Here is a 24557-nt window from a genome sequence, read left to right as displayed (position 1 = left end):
TGCAGATGCTCCTCTCAGTACTCTGGGTTGCTTCTCAAAGGAAGCCTGGCAATATGCCCAGCTCCCCTGGTAGGGCCAAGGACCAGGGGCCAGAGATGATGGTTGGTCAACAAATAGCCTCATTGAGGATCAGACAAAGTGCTGGGACTGAGGTGGGAGGGTGCAGGATGGATTCTCCCTGGGGAATGTTTCTGATGCCCAGAATTGAGACCAGGTCCCTGCCAAGGGGGCTGTGTCCAGAACGGCTGCCTCAGCTCCTCTGGCAATGGGTGGGCTTTGGGACCTGGGGCCTATGTGAAAGGGCTTTGTCTCAGTGCAAAAAGGCTTGGCTACTGAGCATGTCTCGTGGTGCTTGTCTGGGCCAACCCCTGGCTTGCAGCCTTTAGTCTCAGGACACTTCATGTTTCTCTTCTGGGGATGGGGGTGAGGGGAGAAGAATATTTGCATAAACTTTTCAACCTCCTTTACTACCCAACTCCACCCTACACACCTAGCTTCATCCTACAATCTCCTCAGTATGTATGTACCCTTTGCTATAGTCAGATGATAGTATAGTGTTAGACAATGCTGCACTCCCAGTCAGGAAGATTCCTGTTCAAATCCTGTCTTAGACATTAACTTAACTATGTGACCCTGGGCAGACTAGTTAACTTCTCTGGTCCTGTTTCCTCATCAGTAAAATCAGTAGGATTCAATGATCTCTAAAGTCCCTTCTGACTCTGACTCTATGTTCCTACGAATTTGTGCCCTTCTAACTTTGACTCTTGACATTTCCCCTCTGGCTCCCTATCTAACAATGTGGCTGTTGAGTTGGATGAACGGTCCTTTGATAATAATCCATGATATTTGTATAGCACTTTGCCTTTGCATATTACTGTCACATCTCATCTCTCATTTAGGCCTCACAACAATTCTGAGAGCTAAGCTGGGCAGGTATTTTTATTCCCATTTTACAGATGAAGAAACTGAGGTCCCACAGCAGAGTGAAGGTTAGAATCCACATCCCCTGACAGCTATGACACTTTGATCCTGTTTTCTGGATTCTTTCTTTCCTTCCCCTATTGTGCCCCTCCCTCTTATCCTTCATAGGCTACAGGGTGAACAGAAACTGAGGGGACCCAACCTTATCCTGGAAAATTGCTATGGCAACAGTGACTGGCTGGGACCTCAGGGAAAGCAGGGTGGTGTCAGAAAGAGGCAGAGAAACCATCAGCCACAGACCTGAAGAAAATACAAGCCCCGTTTTTCTTCTCCTCTCCTCCCCCCACAAAATCCCTGGAAAGAAAATGTTAATGGCTTGGTTACTAGCCCCATCTGGCCTAATCTCTAAATTTCTCAGTGACTAGGATAGTATTTGGATTCTGCAGAGATATGACTTGACTGGAGATGAGATTTCTGGAACTCTGAGCTGTTCTGCTACAAGATAGAGAGATGCTTTTCACAGTAATAGCTCTTGTTAAGCCTACCCATCTCCAAAAGTCCAGGTCATAGGGTAATATGTCCAAGGTCTCAGGTTCTTACTGGTCCCTGGCAAAGCAGTAACAGAGAAGACTTTTCTCTTCATAATTAGCACCCAACCCCCCAAAATATCTTGTATATAGGAGGTGTAAGGGACTCTGTCCCTTCTATCCTCTCAGGGGACACAGTGACATAAGCTGCTTCTTCCCTTCCTTGGTGGCCAGGACTATAGTCTTGAGCTCTCTCCTACATCAGTCCTCCTTCCCATGCTAGGTGTGAGTCCTGACAAGGTTCAAGAATGTCTTCCTCCCAGAGTTGATTGTGAAGAGGCATTGCCTGTAATGACCAGTCTTTGGTTGCTTCACAGGACAAGGTATTTCTCCCCAAGTGCCAACTTCAGGGTACAAGGTGAGGAGAATAACTCTTTTGGAGGAGCACTCAAGCTAAGTTTTCCTTATTCTGTAGAGATTCCAGCTCTAGCTCATTCTCTGAATTACTAATAGACTGTTAAGTCAAATTCTTTGTTGACTATAGAGGAAGGGAGAAAGGGAGAACTACAAGAGGTGATATAAAAACAAAAGATCTGAGTAAAATTTATTTAAAAAATTGGTAAGTCCAAGGAACCATTATAATGACTTGAAATTAATGCCATCAGGGTCCTGTGCCCCTCAAGGAAAATGGTCCCCAAAATACTATTATTATATATTACTGGAAGAGTAGTAGCATAATAAAGTTCTAGACTTGGGGCTGAGAAGATAAGCTCAAAGCCTGCTTCAGATACTTATTGTGTGACCCTGATCAAGTGACTTGACCTGTCTTAATTTCCTCATTTATAAAAGCAATATGGAAGCAATAATATCACCTTAAGGTTTTTGTGAGGACCAAAAAGGACAATATTTTAAAATAAGTATCTTATAAGTACTAGCTATTATTATTCTATATTTATGAAACATTTATTAAATAGAACCCAAGATTTTTCTAAGCTGGGGAAGGGAGAGGGAAGGAGATAGAAAAGACTATGAAATCATGTTTTTTGCTTTTGTTTGTTCTGGTTGGGGAGATTAGACACACACACACATATATAAAGCCCACTCACATTTCAAAATCACAAGTAAAACCTTGATTGGCTCTGCACAAATCCCACCTTTAAGTGTCTTGATGTTCGGTTGCCTTGATTGTTTACAACTCTTTGTGATCTCATTTAGGGTTTTCTTGGCAGAGATACTAGAGTGTTTTGCCGTTTTCTTCTTCAGCTCATTTTGACAGTGAGGAAACTGAGACAGAGTTAAGTGACTGTCAAACAACTAATAGATGTCTGAGATCAGATTTGAATTCAAATCTTCCTGACTCCTAGCCTAGTGTTCTATCAACTGTGCCATCTAGCTACCTTTCAGTGCTTCTGCTTTTCATTTGTAAAAAAAAAGTTTTTGTTATTAAAAAATGGAAAAAATACTTATTGGACTTTAAGTCAGAAGACCTGGTTCTGAGTCCCCACTCTGTTGTCTATCATGGATCCCAGATCCAAAGTTGTAAAAAGACCTCCAAGGACATCTAATATAACCTTCTCACTTTGAAGATAAGGAAATTATGATACACAATATTTAAGGTCACATAGGCAGTAAACACCAGAGGCAGGATTTGAACCTAGGTCCAGGGTCAATTTTGCAATCAGTCAAAGAGCATTAATTGCTCACTATGTGCCAGACATTACTTTAGGCACCTTAGGTCATATATAAATATAAAAAAGAGACAATTGACTTCAAGGAACTTACATTTTATTGGGGAAAATCAATCACTACCAGGCTCTTTGATCCTTAGTTTTGCCAGATATCAAAGAGAAGAATGATAATTATATTCTCTACTTCCTAGAGTTGTTGGAAAGAAAGCACTTTGTAAATCTTTAGGAGTTGTAGGAACATGAACTTTTTTACTGTCCTTCTATGTCTTAGAGGTCTGCCGCAAGGCTGAGAAACTAGGATTCTAGGATTGACTGTGTTCTTCTCTCTGGGGTCCAGGGCCCATATGGGGTCAGTGCAGCTGAGACTGAGGCTTCACTGAGCGAGGTGTGAGGCCTCCCCCACAGGAACAGATCAAAGCCTCTCTAGATCTTCTCACCCCAGGCGATTCTTATTCATTCATGTCTTTGCATAAATCCTCTATTGAGATCCTCCCAACTCAATGGACACCTTCTGCTAGTTCTTTTAATATCTTGGCGGGTACCAGTGTAGCTTTCAGGCTGTCTATCTGCTGCCTCTCATTCTCACTACATGACCAGGCTGACTTTTCTGGTTGAGCACCTCCTTCATGATGTCTTTTGTTCCACTTCTTGCACTCACCATTATTGATGATATGCCACGGACTACTTAAAACCTATTGTTTATCTTTCCATTGCAGTATATTTATACACATGGATAAATATAAATATATATAAAAATATACATATAATTAAGGTGATGTCAAAAATATATATGATAAAAGTGCATATATATATAGTATTTCTCAATAATATGTACAATATATTTGGAATATAATATATTTTATATACATAGAAAATTTGGAATATATAATATATTTAGAATATATATTTGGAAATTAAGGTGATGTCAAAATTATATTATGTATATAAGTGCATGTATACATTATAATATCTTAAAATATTTAATATGTATAGTATATTTAAAATATATTTTTTGAAATGAAGGTATCAAAACTTTATAAGTGCATATGTTCATATATGTGCACATGTACATATATATACACACATATAGTTTCTTTTCTGTTATCCTCTGCAAACCATATCTTGCAACAAAAGAATAAAAAAAGGGCAAAAAGCAATTCAGCAAAACTAACCAAATCATTAAATGATTCAGATTATATATTCAGTGTTCCACACTCATAGTCTCCCCACCCCCTTTTACAAAGGGGAGTGAATTCATTATCCTTTTTTCAAAAAAGCCATGCATGCTTTATTCTTTATTCTTTTTTTTACATATCTTTCACATCCCAATGATACTCACCCCTCAAAAGAACTTTCCTATGTAACACTAAAGAATAACTAGGTAAAATGAACCAACTCATCTGTGTCTGACAATCTATGCCTCATTTCTTTTTTTAATTATTTTTTTTCAATGAACACCATCCTCCATAAAAAAAAGCAAAACTCTTGAAACAAATATGCTTAGTCAAGCAAAACAAATCCCCACATTGGCCATGTCTAAAAAAATATGTCTCATTCTGTACCCTGAGGTCATCTATCACCTCTCTGTCAGGAAGTAGGTAAAATGCTTTTTCATTAGTCCTTTGTAATCATGCATGCTCAAATATTGCACTGAACAGTTTTTAAGTCAAAATTTTCTTTGCAATCATTGTTGATATTATCTTCCGATTTTGCTCATTATACTCTGCATCAGTTTATTCAAGTTTTCATGAGTTTCTATGAAATCAGTCCTTTCATCAATTCTTATGTTATAATAGTACTCCATTACATTAGAAAAGAAATTCATTATATTAAAAAATTATCCCTTTTGGGGGTATAGGTCTAGTACTGGGTATGCAGTTTAATGATTTTTTTTTTTTGATCATCATTCCAACTTCCTTTCTAGAATGGCTAAACAGTTCACAAGTCCACTACTGATTCATCAATGTACTCAATTTCCCTCAATCCTTCTTACAATGTTTTCCATTTTCCATTTTCATCACTTTGCACATCTTATGGGTATAACTTATATTTCATTTTGTATATATTTCATTTTGAATCAAGTCTCCATGGAGAATAGAGAGGATACCATCAGTCCTTTGGAGTCAAGATTGCTCATTGTGTTACTAATCAGATTTCTTATGCCTTCTCTCTCCACAATGTTACAACAACAACGTTGCTCCTCCTCCCAAGAAAAATAAGGTGAGAAAAGTTTGCTTCAATTTGAATTCAGAGTCCATCAATTCTCTCTCTCTGGAGGTGGATAGCATTTTTCAACATGGGTCCTTTGGAATTATCTTGAATCATTGAAATGAAATGATCAGAGTAGCAGTAGAAGTTGGTCATCCTTTTGTTGTTACTGTGTACAGTGCTATTCTGATTTGGTTTCTTCACCTTATGACTTCCTCCTGTTATCTCTTCTTACTTTAGTGTGGTCAGTGTAGATTCTAGTTCTGGTTCTGTTTAAGCAAACACTTCAATCTACAAAAAGCAAAACAGCTGCATGTGTTTCTCATGAGAACAACTCCCCTCCCCCAAATTTGAAATAGCTTTAGAAAAGATTTTAAGTACATCTCTTTTCTTGATTGGCCTCAGGTAGCAATTTCAATTTCAAGAGAAACCCGTTTGAGATTTTAAATATATATATATATATATATATATATGTATATATATATATATATATATGTATATCAGCAGGTAAAATATTCAATTTGGGGAGCCTAAAACACAGCCATCCAGCTTTCCCTGAGCCTCTTTCATATCAGACTGACCTTTATAGGAAACTTCTAGATTAGACAATTTCTAGCTACAATTTCTGAAAAGCTAGGTTCAAACAGTATTAATAAAATATAAATAAAAAATATCCTCACATTTATTAAACAAAGGAATGTCAAAAGTACTATTTCTGTTCCCCATTGAATGTCTTTTTTTATTCTATATATATATATATATATATATATATATAAATATTTTAGACACTCTTTTGCCTTACATCAATTCATACAAATCTTCCCAAGTTTCTCTGAATTCTTTATATTTAACATTTCTTATATAATGCCATAATATTCTATTCTGTCCCATTCTTATATCACAATTTATTTTGGCATTTTCCAATTGATAGTTTTGCATTTTGCTTCCATCTTTTTGCTATTACAAAAAGTACAATTTTAAATATTTTGTTCATGCCTTTCCACTGGTCTTTGATTTTCTTGAGATATATGCCTAATAATCTTTGTGGCTGGATCAGAGGATTTTCACAATTTAGTGATTTTTCTAGTATAATTTCATCTGTTTAATCTTTGATTTGTTATTTTGATTCTATCATGTTATCCCACAACTCGAAGCATCTCAGGGAGAATTTTAAGGAGGAAAAGCCTGTGATTTCATTACTGTAGTGTACGCTTAGTAAGGAATATCTTTACCATTGCAGATCAGAACTTTTTCCAAGATTTATAGCCTCAGAGATGTGGGGGAGGGGTAGATATGTGGAGGGAGTGAGTCGAGGGACACTGAGAGATTGGAAGTTGCCCCAGTATGTCAAAGGAAGAACTTAGTCTAGATCTTTAATGGCAGCTCATTATTCACTATAGTATGCTTTTATGCTACCTCTCAATGAGAATATAGGTTTTTATAGAGATGGGATTTTGCAGCAGTTCACAATTTGGGGTGATTGAAAGTATTTTGCTACTTCCCAAATTTGATTCTAAACATTTCATCATATTATTCAGTTTGGGGGCAGTTTCTTTTCCATCTCTAGTATCTGTCTACTTATCCCTCTAGGGGACAGATAGGTGGCCTAGTGGAAGACCACTGGCCTTGGAGTCAGGAGGATAAGAGTCCGAATCCAGGCTCAGGCACTTGACAGTGTGTGACCTTGGGTGAGTCACTTAACCCTGATTACTTCACATTCAGGGTCATTTCTAGTCATCCTGATTCACATCTGACCACTGAACCCAGATGGCTCTAGAAGAGAAAGTGAGATTGGTGACTTAGCATAGCACCCCTCACTTACATCCAATTCATGTGCCTGTCATGACATCACCTTCCATGAAGTCATGATCTTCTTCAAGAATGAAAGACAAATATCATCCCTTTAGTCTATTTTTACTAAGTTGATAGCTGCATGTTTGGGTAACATTTTTCATCCATTTTGTTTTTCCATTGTAGATGGTTAGACTGCTTTCTTTTTTATTGCTGCAAATTTCACTGAGGTAACTGTGTAATATTTTGAGTTTTAATGCAATTAGTACAATTTTATTTGTAAATCAGAGTAGAGGGAGAACCTCATTATTAATATGGAATTTTTCATTTGGCTTCTTTGCTTTCAAGACACAGGCAAACCATATCTTCCTACTCTTTACTTCATCTGATGTCAATACTTAGGTCATCATAAACTGATATAACAAAAGATTACATTTTAGAGGCCAATTTGAAATGACAATATGCAATAAAGTATTAGTGTAAGAAAAGTAGGGAGAAGAAAAACAGTGAGATGCCAGTACATAGTTATATTCCATCTATTGTCTCTGGGCCTTTGGTAAGTGATCCCCTGTAATTGGAATGTACTTCTTCTTTGCCTCTGTCATGTAGAATCTCTCCAAAGCATAGCTAAGGTGCCACCTCCTGAATGAAACTTTTCCTGATATAGTTAATTTGTATTCTCTCTAATTATTTTACATAATTTATATATACTTACATATTCTCTCCTCTTATTTAAAAACAAATTTCTTGAGCACAGATTGAAAATTTTTTGTTTTTGTATGCCCAGAACCTCCCTGTGATATCATTGTTGGTTGAATTAAATTGAATTGGTGCATGTTAGGTTAGCCTTACCAATTCTGAATCTACTCATCAGTCTTTTGGTGTCCTATGTTACCCATGTCTGAGTTCGGCTTCCATTCCACCAAATGTATAGGAGCTCCAAGAATTTCCTGCTACCTTTATTGTTTTCTTCTCTTCATCCCTGCCCCATAGGGAAGATCCATTTTAAGGTCTTCAAAAATTCTCATTCATTAAAACATAGTTTCTCCAGATCTAGTGTCCAGTCTGTGTTGGACTGTGTGTCTATCTGGAAGATGACAGCGAGAGAAGATTGGCTTGGGGTAACCATTCAGTTGTTACTGTCTGGGCCTGGAATCCTTTCTAATTATGCAGAGGTGGATTGACGTCCTCTTCTCTCCACCTGATGTATGCTGACCAAGGCAGGCATTCTCACATTGAAAGGTGCCACCATCGTTCATAATTGAAAATAACCAGCACTGAAAAGATGGTGTTGGAGATAACAGTATAAAAGAAGTGAATATTAGGTTGAGGGTTAGAGAGGGTCAGAGAGGCAACATTTCTTGGGTGAAAGAAGCTCTTTGAGGCCCTTATGGTCAGAGTATTTAGAGGGCAACCCATGGAGAGGACAGGAAATGAAGATATATTTTGGGGTAAGTAGGAAAAGGTACAAAATGGAATTTAGTGGAGATAATAACCCTTGAGGTTTGCAAAGTACTTTATAATATTATCTAATTTTATTCTCACAACAAGTCTGGAAGGTAGATGTCATTGCCATCCCCATTTTACATATGAGGAAACTGCGATAGAAGTTCTTGCCTAAAGTCACAACTCTAGTAGGTATCTGAGGTAGGATTGGAATTCAGGTCTTCCTGACTTTGAGTTCCCACTCTAGTATCACTGGGCATCAGGTTAACCAGAATCTCTAGTAGGCTGGATGGGCACCCAAAGACCTTGAGGAGCTACTACTCCTACTACCCAAAAGCCAAAACCATTTCTTGACAGCAGTGCCTGTCTAGCTATTACCCTCACAACAAGCCCAGAGACCTCAGCGTGGTTGGAAATCTTTTTTTTGTTTGTTTTTTTTTTTAGGTTTTTTTCAAGGCAAATGGGGTTAAGTGGCTTGCCCAAGGCCACACAGCTAGGTAATTATGAAGTGTCTGAGGTCAGATTTGAACTCAGGTGCTCCTGACTCCAGGGCCGGGGCTCTATCCACTGTGCCACCTAGCCGCCCCATGGTTGGAAATCTTTTAACCTTGTCCTAGACCTTGGCATTCTCCTTCATTTCAGAGACTCCTACATAAGAATAATTACGGCAACTCTCGCTTCTAAGTATGGTGCTTTAAAGTTTGCAAAATGATTCACAAAGTTTACAAATGAGAAAATGGAGGTCCAAAGTGGTAAAGTGACTTGTCCAAGGTCATACTACTAGTTAATATCTGAGACTGTATTTGAATACAGGTCACAAAGTGAATACAGACACAAAGTTTATGCTTCCTTTCCTCACAAGTAAATTCTGTATTTTTCAAAATATAGATTACATTGTCCTCATTAAAAAAAATTCTTAGGGAAGAATAGTTTGTAGCTCTCTTTGGAGATAGTTTACAGCTTCTTTTGACATTCAAGGGCAGGAAAAATAATAATGATGCATAATATATGGTATATCATATATTATAGTGGGAAGCATCCTTACATAATCTCTTTCTACTTGATTCCTCATGCTCTGACTATTCCTGGGTTGAGTCTAGGTAATAATCTGTGCCTTTTGGGTCTAGGTATATATATACCCAGTTCTTATCCCCAGTGATTGGGAGGACCAGACCCCAGATGACATACTCCACCTGTCATTTCCTGCTTCCACCAAGGAGTCTTGGGGAGCTCATCAGCCCTCCATGGGGCAGTTCAAGGTCATAGTCTGCTCCTGACTCTTCCGAGTTATTTATCAGGTCTTTAACCTCACCCCCATTCTTCCTCTTTATAATGGATGGACTAAGTCCTATAGATAGGAATTGTGCAAAGAAGGGGGCTCTGGGTTAGAGGTTGGAACAGGCTTCGGGACTTGAGTGTAGGGAATCTCTGTGCAGACCCAGCATGGTTAGAGCCGGGGGTAGACAACCCAATCAGAGTCAGCCTTGAACTTGGGTTTGGGTAGGCCTGTTCCTAAGAAATCGTTGGGGGCTTCTGAAATAGATTTCAGAGTGCAGGGATATTCTCCTCCCCTCCCTGACTTCTGTATTCCTCTGTGTTCATATTTCCTTGAAAATTTTTTGGTAATCTTCTTTGCTCATCATCTCTTTTCCTCAGTTTTCACCCTTGTACCTCTAGTTGTTCTCTCCCCTTCTGACTCTCCTTCTTTTCCTGTCTTAGCTTTCCTCAGTCTCCCCCACTTTGAGTCTTTGTCTATGCTTATGTCTATCTCTCTTCCACTCCGGGTCTCTGCATGTCGCTGGTCCTCTTCTCTGGTTCGGTCTGCCCCTCCAACTGTCTCTCTCCCTGCTTTGGGTCTCTCTGGGTCAGTCTTCTCCTGTGTCTCTGCCTCACTCCACGCCCTCCTCTCTAGGCTCCCCCTCGGGAAGGGAGAGAAAGGACAGCGCTAGCCTGTAGGACTGCCCCAGACTCAGGTAGCCACGACCGGCTCCCTCCTAGCTCCCGCAACATGGCTGGTCCTGGAGGGAGCGAGGAACTGGTGCCGGGAGCCCCGAATCCGCCTTCCCCCACGTGGGGAGTTTTCTTCTGCTTCCCGCCTCCCCTCTCCCTCCTCCCTCATTCATTTTCTTAAAAAGGGCTAGGCAGCTCTCCCTCCTCCTTTCTCCCAGCCTTGCTCTGGGGCTGGGATTGGCTGGGCGGCCCCCAGCTCTGACCTGGGCACCCAGAGAAGGTGCCGATGCTCTGAGCACTTTGCACACACTTCTTGGAGCCTCCTGGCAGAGGGGCTCCGCACCCCGGCTCCCCTCCTCCTACTGTGCAGAGCTCGGGCGACAGACCGACAGACAGACCCACCGACCGATCGCTGCCTTCCCACCCTTTCACCGACTGCAGTCTTCCTCCCTTCCTCCTTCCTTCCCTCCCTCCCTCCTTCCCTCCCTCCCTTCCTTCTTCTCTCCCCTCCCCTCCCCTCCCTTCCTCCACTCCTCGGTCCCCTCCCCCCACTCCCTTTCCCGACCCTAACCCCCCCCTCCTTCTCTCTCCTCGATCTAGAGCAATCTCCTGACACCTGAGGGAAGTGCTGAGGAGAGCTGAGCAGCCGAGGAGAAGAAAGAAGAGGGGGGACGAGGGGGGCTGGGTGCCGGAGCGGAGGGGCTGAGCCCCCCAGGCACGGGCGGGGCTGCCGTTTCTTCCTCATGGCTCCTCGATGAGGTGGCCATCTGAGCTTGGGCAGCATTGGAAGGAGAGTCTGGGACTCTGGTGAGTGTGAGAGGCAGTGCTGGGCTCTCCTCCTGCCCAGGGGACTTGGTGGGTGGCTCCAGGCACTCTCATGGTTTGGTGGGTGGAAGAGGCCGAGTTGGTGGGAGTCTAGTGTGTCCCCTCCTGCCTGGGTCGGGACAGCTGAGGCACCCTGTGCGCCCCAAGAGCTGAGGTCCCCGCCCCTCTTGGCCTGGGGAGGGGGCACGCAGACCTAGGGCTGGGCTAAGCAGAGATTCTTCTTGATACCCACGAACCTCTGGAGATCGATGGACGGAGGAAGCACCCAGGAGAGAGAGCACGACCAGTCTGGGATGGACTTGGGGACTGGTTGTCCTATTGGGGTTGGTCCTATTGAGATCAGGACATTTTACCCCGGACTGTCTGATAACAAAGCTACATTTAGAGATCAATCCAGCAGCGGCTATAGCATCCCAATGACGTGGTTGTCATGGAGATGGTACGGGGAAGCTGGAGTGATAGGAATGCATCTGGACTGGAGATGGGCTTTGCCAGGGAGTGATGCTCTGTACCCGCCCCCCATCCCCACCTACCCCCCCTCTTTTTGTCTGGGTGAGGTGACATATTTGTTCGTCTCTCCATAAAACAATAAAACCTCACAAAGCCTGGTCTAGGGGGTTTCTCATTACCTTGAGCTTCACTGAATTGTTCTTTCAGCTTTGGACTCAGCTTCTGTTCAATATGCTTCCTAGTTTTGTAAAAACTGGTTCAGAAGGAGGAGGGTGGAGAGGCCAGGACAGTTTGGCCTCCAGAGGCAGGGGACTCTTCAGTTGGGAAGGCTACTGGGGTGGATGGGGTGGAGATGGAGGGGTGTCGCTCTGGTCTTCACCTGGAAGCTGCTTTTCACAATTTATTTCTGTTTTCTTTTTCTTAACTTTGATGGCCCCAGCCTGGCCAGAGGCTCTCCTCAGGCTTTGACCGATCAAGAAATGCCACTAGTGGGGGTGTGGCAGGTGCAGGGGAAAGACTGGAGGCATATAATGACTAAGTAAACTGGCAGGTGGAGAAGGACCTCTGTGGTTGGTCCACAGAGACAGACTGGGTTGGGGGCTTAGGGTTCCATGTGTAACTATGTCCTGGGAGTTGATTCTCAAGGCTGAATCCACTGCTAGTCCCCCCTTGTTCTGTCTCCTGGGTCTGGCTTGAAAGCTGCTGATCTGCTTTCTTTTCTCCCTATCCCCACCTCCCTGTCCAGGTCTGGGGATGAAGGAACTGTCAGTTAATGTGAGGGCTAAGAGGAAATTTGTGTGTTTTGGGGAATACATTGTCTTTTTAAGGATCCTGTGTCTCCTTAGTCAAATCCCTGCCCAGCTCCTTTTGTTTTGGTTGTGGCCTTATTGTAGGGGATTGACCTGTCATAGAAACCCATCAGCATAGAAGAGTTTCTATGAGAAGATCTTTGCAGGACTGGATCTAAAACAGGACTGGGCTTATTTGGTAAGGTTGCTGAGAAGGCAGGATGAGGAGGTCTGAGAACTGGGAACTGACTAGATATTCTGGGATTCTTAAATTGCAATCTGGGCTGGGGAGGAAGACCAGGTCATTGAGGATAGTGTTGGTAGTCAGTGAGCTAGTCTATGGGCTGAGACCCTGGAAACCTAAAAATTATTAATGTGGGATCCTTTGGGTAGAGATTTCTGTCTAGCAGAGTCTAATTAGTTTAGGCCTGGGGCTGAGGAGATACTGTGGCACTGTCTTGAGAAGTATATGTCTCTCTCTTTTCCTCTTTACTACTCTCCTCCTCACTGCCCTACTAGTCCCTGTCCCCCTAACAACCCAACATTCTTGACAGTTTCTGCCTTTGTGGTCTTTGCATTTGAGGATGTGATGTCCTGAGTAATTTGAATCTCTGGGAACCAAGTCTTCCAGATTTTTAGAAGAGTGTAAGAGTTCTGCCACCTGAGGATACTGAGAGCCTCAGCATTCATCTAAGTTGGACCATCACCCTTGTCCCATCATCCACCTTGAACTACATGTGCCCCCCTTCTCCCACCCAAAGCTCAATCTGGAGTGGATCCAGAAGCATCAGAATGTACTGATGGTGGGGGTTGAAATCTAACCACAAACCAAATTATAGCAATGCAATGAATTTGCTGCCTACCAGGAGAAGAGGGAGAGCCAGAGTACTGTTAACTGCCAAGAGAACAGGTCACAGATCATCTTCTCCCAGAGTTCCCTAGGACACAGGAAAAGAGGGAATTCTAAACTGACTCATTTAATAGAGGAAAAGATCCCTTTGGAGGGAGGGGGATTAATCCTTGACTTGAGTCTAGTTGTTCTGGACTAGTGGATGAGATCATTCTGACAGCTATTTGATGTCCCAATACTTCTTGGCTTTTTTCTTCTATTCATGATCTCCAGATCCTCTTTCTGTTGCCCTTGTGACATTACAGTTCCACCAGGTACTATGGTCTAGAGGCTTTGGTCAGTCTTTGGAGAAGGTCCCTTTGTTTTTCTCTCCCTCTCCCTCTTCCTGTCTACTTTTTCTGCCTCTGTGCCTCTGTGGGAATCTCTCTGTCTCTCTCAGAGTCTCTGTTTCTGTTAATGTATTAACCTTTGTCTCTATCTCTCTGTATTCCTTACCCTGACTTCTGTGGACTATGCTCTTGATGGGAAAAAAAGTTTTTAGAAATATATGAGGAAAGTGAGGATATTAAATGACTTATGTATAAATCTAAAGAGAAGGGTTTGATGTAGCAACATGAAATGTTAGAAGAAGGGACTGTTGCCTTCTAGGAACTAGAAATAAGAACAGGTAGTTCAGGAAGGGAGGCTGGAGCTTCTCCTTCCCAAAGAATTTGAAAGAAGAGGATTTTCCACAATTCTGTCTGGGGAATATTAGGGCAACTGAGGAAAGGGAAGCCAAGCGATGGACCCAGGATTACTGGGCAATTCAGTCAATTAATCAATCAACAAGCATTTCTAATATGCCAGGCAATGGTTTCATTAGAATAGGGCCCCTGAATTTAGGTTTCCAGTCTTCCTCTGTCTCCCCTTCCCAGAATATCTCCTTTGGAGTTCCTTGCCAGAATGGGGTTTTCTGAGACACTCTTCCTCCAAGTGGCAGACGACGCTCGAGACACTTCTCCAGATGGCCTTTTCCAGGAAACTGTTGTGAGTGGTGTCTTATGTTTTGGGAGTCCATATTTAGCCCAGCTTCTCATGCTGTGCAGACACTCATTCTGTTATTACCTTCCCACATCTCAAGGAGTTTTTGTTTGTTGCTTTCTTGAGATTTTCAGAGAATGTGGCTGCCCCCTGGGAGATCCCTTCCTTTGTGCTGGACCCTCAGGAAAACCTGTTTTTTTAGGTAAAGTGCTTGCTCCTTAGAACAACCTTTTCTCTAGGATAGAGGAAAGACTAGCATAGCTCCTTCCAGTCTCATCTGTGCCTCTCACCTTGATCTGGATTTCTTCTCTATCTCTCTTGGCTCCCTTGTCAGGTTGGTCCTTAGTAAAACTTACAGATTGTTGTTCTCTTCAGCATCTCTTTGCTTCTAGATACTTGGTGACATCATGCTACTCCTAAATACACTAAATCTTTCAGGGAGGGATATTTTCATTTTCAAAGGTTCTACTGTACAACATCTCTTGGATTCATCCCCTTTTCTCCACTTATGTAGCCACCATTCTAGTTCAGGTCTCCCGTCATTCCTCTCCTGAATTAGCATAATAATCTAATTGGTCTGATTTGCATCCAGATGCTTCTCTCTTGGATCCATCCTCTGAATCACTTCTCAATCAATATTCCTAAAGCAGAGGTTTGGCAGTGTTACTTACTTGTTTCATATTTCCTTATTACTTCTGGGGAAAAGAATACAAATTCCTGTTTGACATTTAATGTCCTTAAGGGTTTGGCTCCAGCATATCTTTGCAAATTGATTACACCTATCTGACCCTTATGCACTCTATATTCTAGTCCTATCAGCTGTACATGACATTCCATTCATTTCTTGTCTTTTTGCTTTTGTTTTCCCTATGTTTGAAATGCTCATTTTGACTTTCACCTCTTACCCAGGTCCCCTCAAAATTAAGCTGTTTCTTCCGGTTATCAGTGCTCCTATCCATGAAATTTCCTTTTCACAATGTTATATTTACTTATCTGAGTATGTGCCCCACCCCTGGCTGGAATGTAATCTCTCTGAGGTCAGGAACAATTTTTTTTTAATTTTTGTTTTTGTCTTCCTATCTCTTGGTCTTCTATCTCACAGGGTTTGCCACATGATAGGTATCTAATAAATGTTTTTTGAATTGAATAGAAAGATGACAGGAGAATGGGGATAGGAGGATAGTGGTGGGGAATATTGAGGAAATGAAACCTAAAGAAATGTTTCTATTAGTTGAATTTCAGGCACCAGTTGGAGAATTGTTTCTTTGTAATTTAACAATTTTGTCACATGGGCAGCTGCTGACTCTGGCTGTGCAAAAACTGACCTTGTTCCTCTGGTCTTCACTGAACTGCTTTTAAGAAGGACCTTCCTGAGCAAGTGAAATAATCCAGAAGATCCATTTGAGCAGAAATTGAAAAGACAAAAACTATAACCTTGGAAAAATGATTTCCCCTTTCTGGGCTTTGTTTTCTCTATATCCTCATATAATATGAGGGAATTGGGTCAGATGAAATCTAAAGTCCCTTGCTAACCAAGATGTAGACTCAGAACTTTTAAATTCATGATGTAGGTGGAGGTGGGCTAAGATTGGAAATACACCTTGCTTGGTTCCCCAAAATCAGGAGGACAGAAAAGGGGACTCCCTTGAAGCTCGGGGACAGAAACTTTAGGATATATCAAAGAAAATCTTTCACCAACCAGAAGTAAGTTTTTAGAATACCCCAAGTGGTGATACTGGCTTGAAATAAAAATAGTTCTAGGGATTCAGATATTCCACTATGGATCTGATATAGATGGATTCATTAATTCTTTTCCTGGGCTTTGTTCCCAGCTCTTGTGAGTATTACATCAGTAAAGATGGTTGCTTCTTTTTATGAACAATTCTTCTGAACTCTCATTAGATACAATATTGGACTCCAAAGAGATGTGAACAATGTAGTGGGATAATCCTTTTTTTGTTTTGTTTTTGAGAGGCAATTTTTTAAGTCATTGCTCAGGGTCAGTGTCTAAAACTGGATTTGAACTCAGGTCTTTCTGACTTCAGGGTCAGCCTTCTCTATTCACTATGCCACTTGGTTGCCCCCTCTTGATAAATGCAAATTAACTTTTTATACAGTTGTTGCTATTTGTCCTTCATTCTTTTTGTTTTGTTTTGTTTTTTAGTTTTTGCAAGGTGATGGGGTTAAGTGGCTTGCCCAAGGCCACACAGCTAGGTAATTATTAAGTGTCTGAGGCTGGATTTGAACTCAGGTCCTCCTGACTCCAGGGCTGGTACTGTATCCACTGCGCCACCTAGCCACCCCTTGTCCTTCGTTTTTGAAGATGACCATGACATCAGGGAGATGATGCCATGGCATGCAAGTGAATTGGATTTAAGTGGGGGAAGTGTACAAACTCATCAGTCACACTCTCTTCTCCAGAGTCATCTGGAACCAGTGGCAAGTTATAGATGACTGGAGATGGCCCTTGATACAGTGGGAGACCTTAACCTTTTTAAGTTAAGGTCTTTCTCAGGTCTGACTGAGGCAATGCTCATTCAATGAGTAGGGCTAGACTGGATGATAGTGAGCTTTCTCAGCCAGTATGCTGTCAGCTGCAACTATACTACGTTTATAGACTTTTGGAACTGGAAGAGATCACATCAGTCATCTTGGCCTCTTCTCATACCCTTGGCAACATTTATGACAAGTTCGTCTGACTTCTCTTTGAACACTTTCAGTAAAATACAGATCACAACTCAGGCAAGAGTCCATTCACCTTCTTGACAGCTCAGATCTCTTTATATCAAACTGGAGTTTGCTTCCTTGTAATTTCTTCCTTGTAATTTCTACTCATTGGTCCTAGTTTTCACCCTTTAAATTAACATAGAAAAAGTCTAATTTCCCCTTTCAGAAGATAGTCTTTCAGATATTTGAAGATGCTCCTAGTCCTCTTCAAATCTTTTTTTTCTATAGACTGGCTTCTATACATTTCTGCATCCTAGTCATCTTCTTGGCATTCTCTGATTTGTCTCTATGGTGTTCATTGATAGGCAACTATATTTCATATGTGATCAGGACATTGAAGCCTAGAGTGAGATCTCCCTTATTCTAGACACTATATTTTTATTAGTGCATTCTAAAATCAGACATCTAAGTAGTCCAGTGGATAAACAATGAGCTTGGGGTCAAGAAGACTTGAGTTCAAATTTGACCTCAGACATTTACTAACTTTGTGACTCGAAATGGGATCACAAAGAGTTTGGCATGATTGAAAATAATTGAACAACAACAAAATCTTAAAATCAAATTAGGATTTTTTTTTGTGTGTGTGTCTTAGTGATCAGATTACACTATGATCTCATTTTTTTTTAACTCAAGGAAAGATTACCAACAGGTTTTACACACACACACACACACACACACACACACACACACACAGAAACACACACACACACGTGCTTAAGCCATGTCTTTTCTATAACATCATGCATTTTCTTTTAACCTAAATAGCAAACTTCACATTCACCACTTTAAAAATTTTACTGTTTTAACTTGATCTCATTATATCCTTTTGAAACTTGATCTTGTCATCTAATATATTATCTCTCCCAAATATGTGCAATCAGTGAACTTGATATGTATGCCATCAACATTTTCATTCAAGTCATTCAAGTCAATCAGTCAACATTTATTAACTGCCTACTGTATTCTACACACTGTGCTTTGCACTAGAATCATTGGTAAAAATGTTGACTAGGCCAGGTCTGAGGATAGATCCCTGTGACCATCACAGGAGAACTCCCTCCAAGTTGATGTCTATCTATTAATCAATACTTTATGACATGATTGTTCAAGAAGTTAGTTACAAGTCCACCCAATTGGACTTTCCATGAGGAACTTTATCTCATGCCTTGTTGACTTAGAGATAGTCTATATCTGTGGTATGCTTCTGATCTATCCAATCAAAAAGGAAATGAGATCAGTTTGAAATGACAAAGAGAAAACCCTCTGTCTGGCATTTAAAGCCCTTCATTACCTGGTCTTTTCCTACCTTTCCAGTCTTGATAGTCCTCCACATACTATGCAAATCCATCTATTCTGGTCTTCTTGCTGGTAGGGTAGGGTTATTTTTGGCCATAATGGGACTTAGTCTTGGCTATTCCCCATGACTGTAATTCTCTCCCTATTCACCACCTCTGAGCTTCCCTGGTCTCCTTCAAGACTCAGTTCTAATCCCATCTCCTGTCAGATTTCTTTCTTTATCCTCCTTTTTCACTCTGCACTTCTTCCTCTTCCCTCTGCTTCATGCTTGCACTCTGAAATTATCTCCCATTAACTCAGTTTATATTGTGTATGCACATAGTTACTTGTATGTTGTTGTCTCCATTAGAATGTGAGTTCCTTGAGATCAGGGATGGTGTCTTTGAGTTTCTTTGAATATCCATCACTTAGTGCTGTGCCTGTAGTATACACTTCACAAATACTTGCTGACTGTTCTTTCTGAGCCAATGTTGATTCCTAATAATTGCCTCCTTTATTTTCTAATGCTTACAAGACAATTGAATTTATTTTAAATCTGAAAACATTAAGCATTTTCAAGAGACTGTACTTAATCGGGGACACGAAGACAATTCAAAACCATCTCTGCCCTTAAGGAACTTTGGTTCGGTTGGATAAATTCTGACCTTCCTTACAATGAGTGTTCACAGTGATGACCCTGAGTCATTGTAAGATCCTGTGTCTTTAGAATTACCAAAGAAAGATTAAATTATGTTAAATTTATGTTTCACTTTAAGGACCTTTGATTTTTTTTTTTTTTGGTTTTGTTTTGCCAAAGATACTTCCTCCACCAATAGAAATTAGCCATCAAACTCTGACTGAATATATTGTCTTTGAGAGCCTTTGAAGCTGAAAACTACATCACCCGATGGCTAGCCCCTAAAGAGCTTCTTTGAATTTGTCCTTGAATAACAGACATACACAGTCTACTACCAGTCCATGCTTAAAGCCTTTTCAGTTTGGGGAGATGAGATGCTGTCTGATGCCACAGATTTATTTAGCATTTATTTATTCTCTTCAGGACCTAACTCTAACCTTTCCAGGTTTAGTCCACATTACTCCCCTTCAAACATTCTATAGTACAGATAAACTGACTTCTTGCTTTTCCTCCTATGTATCTCATCTTAGATGGCATATTCATCTTAAATACTTTAGTCTCACAATGAGAAGAGGGGGCCCATTGGAAAAGACTGTTGTTGGGAAAGATTGAAGGCAAAAAAGGGTCTGTCAGAGGGTGAGATGGATAGATTGTGTCATGGAAGCAATGAGCATGAGCTTGGACAGACTTTGGGAGATAGTGGGAGTTAGAACAGTCTGACTTGCTATGGTCCTTGGGGTCACAAAGATGTGGAAATGACTGGATGAATGAACAATAAAAAAACCCTCACCTTCTATCTTCAGGTCTTTCACCAGTCTATTCCCTATGCTTATAATGCACTTTCTTCTCTTTATCCTTGTCTTTGCTCAGAATCAAAATCTCTTCCTGCTTCTTGTACCCCTAATGCCAACCCCTGCTCCCACCAAAAAATAGTCTCTCTTTCCCTGCATTTCTCTTTGTATCTCTCTATGTACAGTAATCAGTGATCATGTGATTCCTCCAACTATAAAAATCTCTAACTTCTTTTAAAGTTCAACTCAGATTTAATCTCCTTTCTTGAGTCTGACATATGGTAGTGTTTCTCAAAAATTATCTTATATTACAAATATACTTATTTGTGTACATGCTGGTTCAATAGAATATAAGCTCCTTGAGGGAAGAGACTTGAATTATCTTATCCTCATCACCTAGCACCTTGTCTGGTTAATGGTAGACACTTAATAAATACTTGATTTATAGATAACCTTTGACATCCCAGGGTCATTTCCATGTTCTGGTGAGGCATATGAGTAGAATTTAGTACAATTTTATTTTGTGTATTTTTTTTGTTCTGATTCTCTGAAAATTTATAATCTATATGTGTTATGGGACTTCTGTAGTAACCAGAATAGTGGGACTCATTTCTTTACTCTGCAAGATAAGAAGGCTTACTGTGTATATAAATCAGCTGCTAAAATAGGCACATGATATACTGGATAGCTTTAATAAAAATGATTTGGGGATTATCTAGAAGTTTGGATTAATTTGGATAACTGAGAGACAATTGCATCTGGAGCTAAGAAATCTTGAAGTCAGCAAATTTATGCAAAAGCTAAGCAACTGAGAGTGCCCTGAATTATCTGGCAAAAAAAAATTGTGTGTCAATGACTGGAGAGATGTGGGAGACAGAAAGAAATGATAACCTTTAAGGGAGTCCCTTGAGAGTTTTAGTCAGCAAATTGCCTCAGAAAGGAGGGTTATGTTGATTAGATGAAAATATTCATAAAGCCCCTGGAATGTGGCCTTTGGGAGAAAAACAAGAGGAAGAAGAAGCAAGAGAATATTTCCTTAGAATCCTTTCATCCCCTTGGTCCCATAGAGCTAGGCATGAGAGGATAGTGACCAAGAGCTGGGGAAGTGGAATAGAAATTAACTTGGTCCAAAGCTCTAGCCAATGAAGATAAGGGAAGCAAATGAATTCATCAGGCATTAGTCTTAGACCAATTAATGCACATTCTATTAATAACCCATAATTTGCACTGACTAATAAGGATCTTGTTTCATGATTAACCATCCAAAAATTATACTGTTAAGACCTCTTATCAGAGGAGCCATTGCCTACCCTATAGAATAGTGAGTCTGTTCTAAAGGAAGGCTGGAGAACAGGATGACAAGGTCCTGGTCTGACACTTTCTCCTCTTGTGAGAGGACATAGGCGTATTCTATTTCTATATTCCTTTCCCACCTTCCAGGAATATAAAAGAAATCTTCTGCCTGCTTGATCTAGCTCTCCACCATCATACCCAATAACCCTGCTCTCCTGCTTGCCTTCTTTCCCTGCCACCTTTTTTATAGTTTCATGGCCCAAGTCTTAATGAGACAATTCTCACCTTCCTATTTGTCCTCTTCCCTTTTCTCCTTCCCCTCCTCCTTCCTCTGCTACCCTTCCTTCCTCTCTTATTCTCCTCCTCCTCCTCTTCCTCTTTAGCTTCTTCCTTCTCTCCTAATGAGATTCTAGATTCCTGCTGGAAGGAAATTTAGAGACCATCTAGACTGGCCTTCTCAGATGAAGATGCTGAGACTTGGGAAGGTGAATCAATGTGCCCAAAGTCATGCTATCAATCAGTTAATCAATAAGTAGTTTTTAAACACTTCCTACATGCCAGGCATTATGGTAAACTCTGAATAGACAGCTTCTGAGTCAGAATTTATACCCAGGTCACTTGACACTGGACTAGTGTTATTTTCACTGGACCAGAATGTCTCCCAGAGCCTAAGGTTTTAATAGGAGAAAGGAAATTCTTGCTCCTTAGGGATGGGAGAAAGATATAAGAATGTTTGCGTGGTAAAGTTCCTGAAAGCTGAGAGACAGCTTCTGGCTTCCTTTGCAGACAGGCTTGCTTTAGGGTCAGTCACTAAACACTAAGAAGGTACTGTTTGCAAGGCACCATGGAGAGATATAAAGAGAAGTACAGGGGAGGTTACTTTTTTTTTGCAGGAGTTAAGAGGAAGGGGGGTAGGCATTAAGGGTGGAACAGGCAGGAGGGGCTTTTAGTCTCAAGCAAAGGCAGGAGGATAAGGGTAAATGGTAATGGCACAGCTCCCAGCTCCGGAGACTGTTGTGGCTTTCCTCCCTCACCCCTCATTTACTAGAATTGGGCAGAGAAATGGCACAGCCAGCTGTGACTGCTCCCTGAGGCTCTTGGCTTCTCCTGGATGGGAGAGGGGAAGGAAGAAAGAGTGAGGAGGCTAAGGAGAGGGAGTATTATACACTGATTCACAAACTGAACCTCCCTCTTGGACCCTGGCCAAAGGTTACTGGTGCCAAGGCCAAAAACACCCTGGGGCACTGAGAAGCCACTCTTTGGGGATGCCTTCCTCCCTCCCCATCCCAATCACATTTTTATAGCTTTAAAAAATGAAATTTACAATGAATTTTTACATATATTATTCCATTAGCTTCTTCAGACACCCCTGGAATTATTTCTCACATTTCTCAAATAAAAAAATTAGTCATATCTGATATGCCTAAGGTCACATTGTTCCAAATGGTTTTCAGAACACCATCTATCTCTGGATTTCCCTTCTTGGGCAAGAATGAGTAAGGTGGGGAGGGCTCTAGGGAGCCATTCCTGGTTTTGTGGGCTCCTGGTGAAGAGTCCCTTCAGTCTCTTGTTTCTCCTCTAACCACTTTCTGCTCCTTGTCATCTAGAATTGAACTCCATGCTACTTGTCTTCTGCTTCCCAAAAACCACTGGGATAGACTCTAAACTTTAATACTGAGCCATCTCCCCTTCCACCCATTTATTTTTCCCTTCTAGCCCCTACTCACTCAGTTGTCTCTCAGTTCTGGCCTGGAGACTGGGGACATGGCCTCTGCTGCCTATGCTTTGGCAGAAGCTCAGCTTCTTAGTGCCAGCTGCCTTGGCCTCCCCTCTGTGGGCAGAGAGGAAGTAACTAGGGGAACCAGGGTTGGAAACTAGCCTTGGACAGCTGCAGCACTCTCTGGGATCTTGGGAGAGGAGGCAGAGTAGAACTAGAGGCGCAGCTGCAGATATTGCTCAAACTTTATATCTTCTCCTGGATCTCAAAAGAGTAACTTCTGTTCTTCAAGTTAAGCAGAAAACATGGTGGACACCAGATAGAGTCAAGAGACCTAAGTCTAGTCTTTGCCTTGCCACTTGCTAGTTGTGTGATGGTGGGCAAGTTTCTTTTTTGTATTTGTGCCTTAATTTCCACATCTGTAAAGTGAGATAGTTGGGCTTAATGCTTTCTAAAGTCCTTTCCAACTCTTTAATAATTCCATAAGAATTTATGATATCCCTACTTTGTGTCAGACACTATTCTGGGTTCTGAGTTTTAAGGATAAAAATGAAACAATCTCTACCCTTAGGGAACTTACATTCTCAGGGTGTGGTATTGGTAGGGGGGAACAATATATATATATATGTAAATGTAATCATTATATATGTATATGTCTTTATATTATGATTACTTATATATATCATATTTAATGACACAGATATATCTATATGTCTATATCAAATACAGTGTCATTTTTTTGAGGAAAGATTCTAGCAAATGGGGAGCATCAGAGAAGGCTTTGTGCCTCAAAGGAGAAATTCCCAGAGTCAGAGATGAGAAGGAAAGAAACATTCTGGGGTGGGGATGGGGGGAAGCATCCTATACAGAGATGAGACATGAAATGTTATATACAGGGAATAATAAATAAGCTTTGAAATCATTCTATGATTTCTTCAACTCTGGAAGCTGTGTTACCCTCTACCCCTTTGCTAATTTTTACAACATCCTTATGGAATCAGGATATCTATATATTAAAATTTCTACTTTAAAAAGCAAGTTGCTAATTTTCAGTGATTTTCCTGAAATCATAGTAAGTTTATGGAAATGTGAGGATAGGAATCCAGGTTCCCTAACTTTAATCAAAACCTCTATTTGTCTGTAGCCTGTGTTGAATATTTGGGAATATTAACAACTTTTATGTGATCATGGTTCATATTCTAAGCCCATATTGGATAGGGGGCTTCCAAGTTCATAGTGTGGTGAAATAGATAACATACTGAACTAGGGAGACCTAGATTCAAATCCTGCCTTAGAGACTAACTAGCTTTGAGATGCTGGACAAATGACAAGCTCTCTGAGATTATTCCTTCATTTGTAAAGTGAGGGGGTTGTACTCAAAGGTCCAAAATTTCCAGCTGCTCCCATGATCCCTATGGCTCTTTCTTTGTAGGTCATTAAAAAGTATTGGCTGTGGTTTAGAGAAGTGTCTTTCTGTTTTGAATAGGAACTACTCCTTTTGAAGATTCTTAGAAATATTTAATAGGGGGGCGGCTAGGTGGTGCAGTGGATAAAGCACTGGTCCTGGAGTCAGGAGTACCTGGGTTCAAATCTGATCTCAAACACTTAATAATTACCTAGCTGTGTGGCCTTGGGAAAGTCACTTAACCCCAT

The 24557-nt window shown here is 41.0% G+C and overlaps 1 protein-coding gene across 7 annotated transcripts in view; it reads left to right on the top strand.

The window, feature by feature from the left end:
• Positions 1 to 11160: 11160 nt before the first annotated feature.
• PSD2 (pleckstrin and Sec7 domain containing 2) overlaps positions 11161 to 24557 on the top strand; it is a 73952-nt gene continuing 60555 nt past the window's right edge. For 2 of the 7 annotated variants that reach the window (XM_074212859.1, XM_074212860.1), the window contains exon 1: positions 13448 to 13758. The gene's annotated coding sequence lies outside the window, so the exon portion shown is untranslated. The other 5 variants (XM_074212858.1, XM_074212854.1, XM_074212856.1 and 2 more) reach the window with 4 other exon arrangements.

The sequence above is a fragment of the Macrotis lagotis genome, chromosome 1 (assembly GCF_037893015.1).
Source record: "Macrotis lagotis isolate mMagLag1 chromosome 1, bilby.v1.9.chrom.fasta, whole genome shotgun sequence".
Classification (NCBI taxonomy): Eukaryota; Metazoa; Chordata; class Mammalia; order Peramelemorphia; family Peramelidae; genus Macrotis; species Macrotis lagotis.
This window is presented reverse-complemented; position numbering and strand designations above follow the sequence as displayed.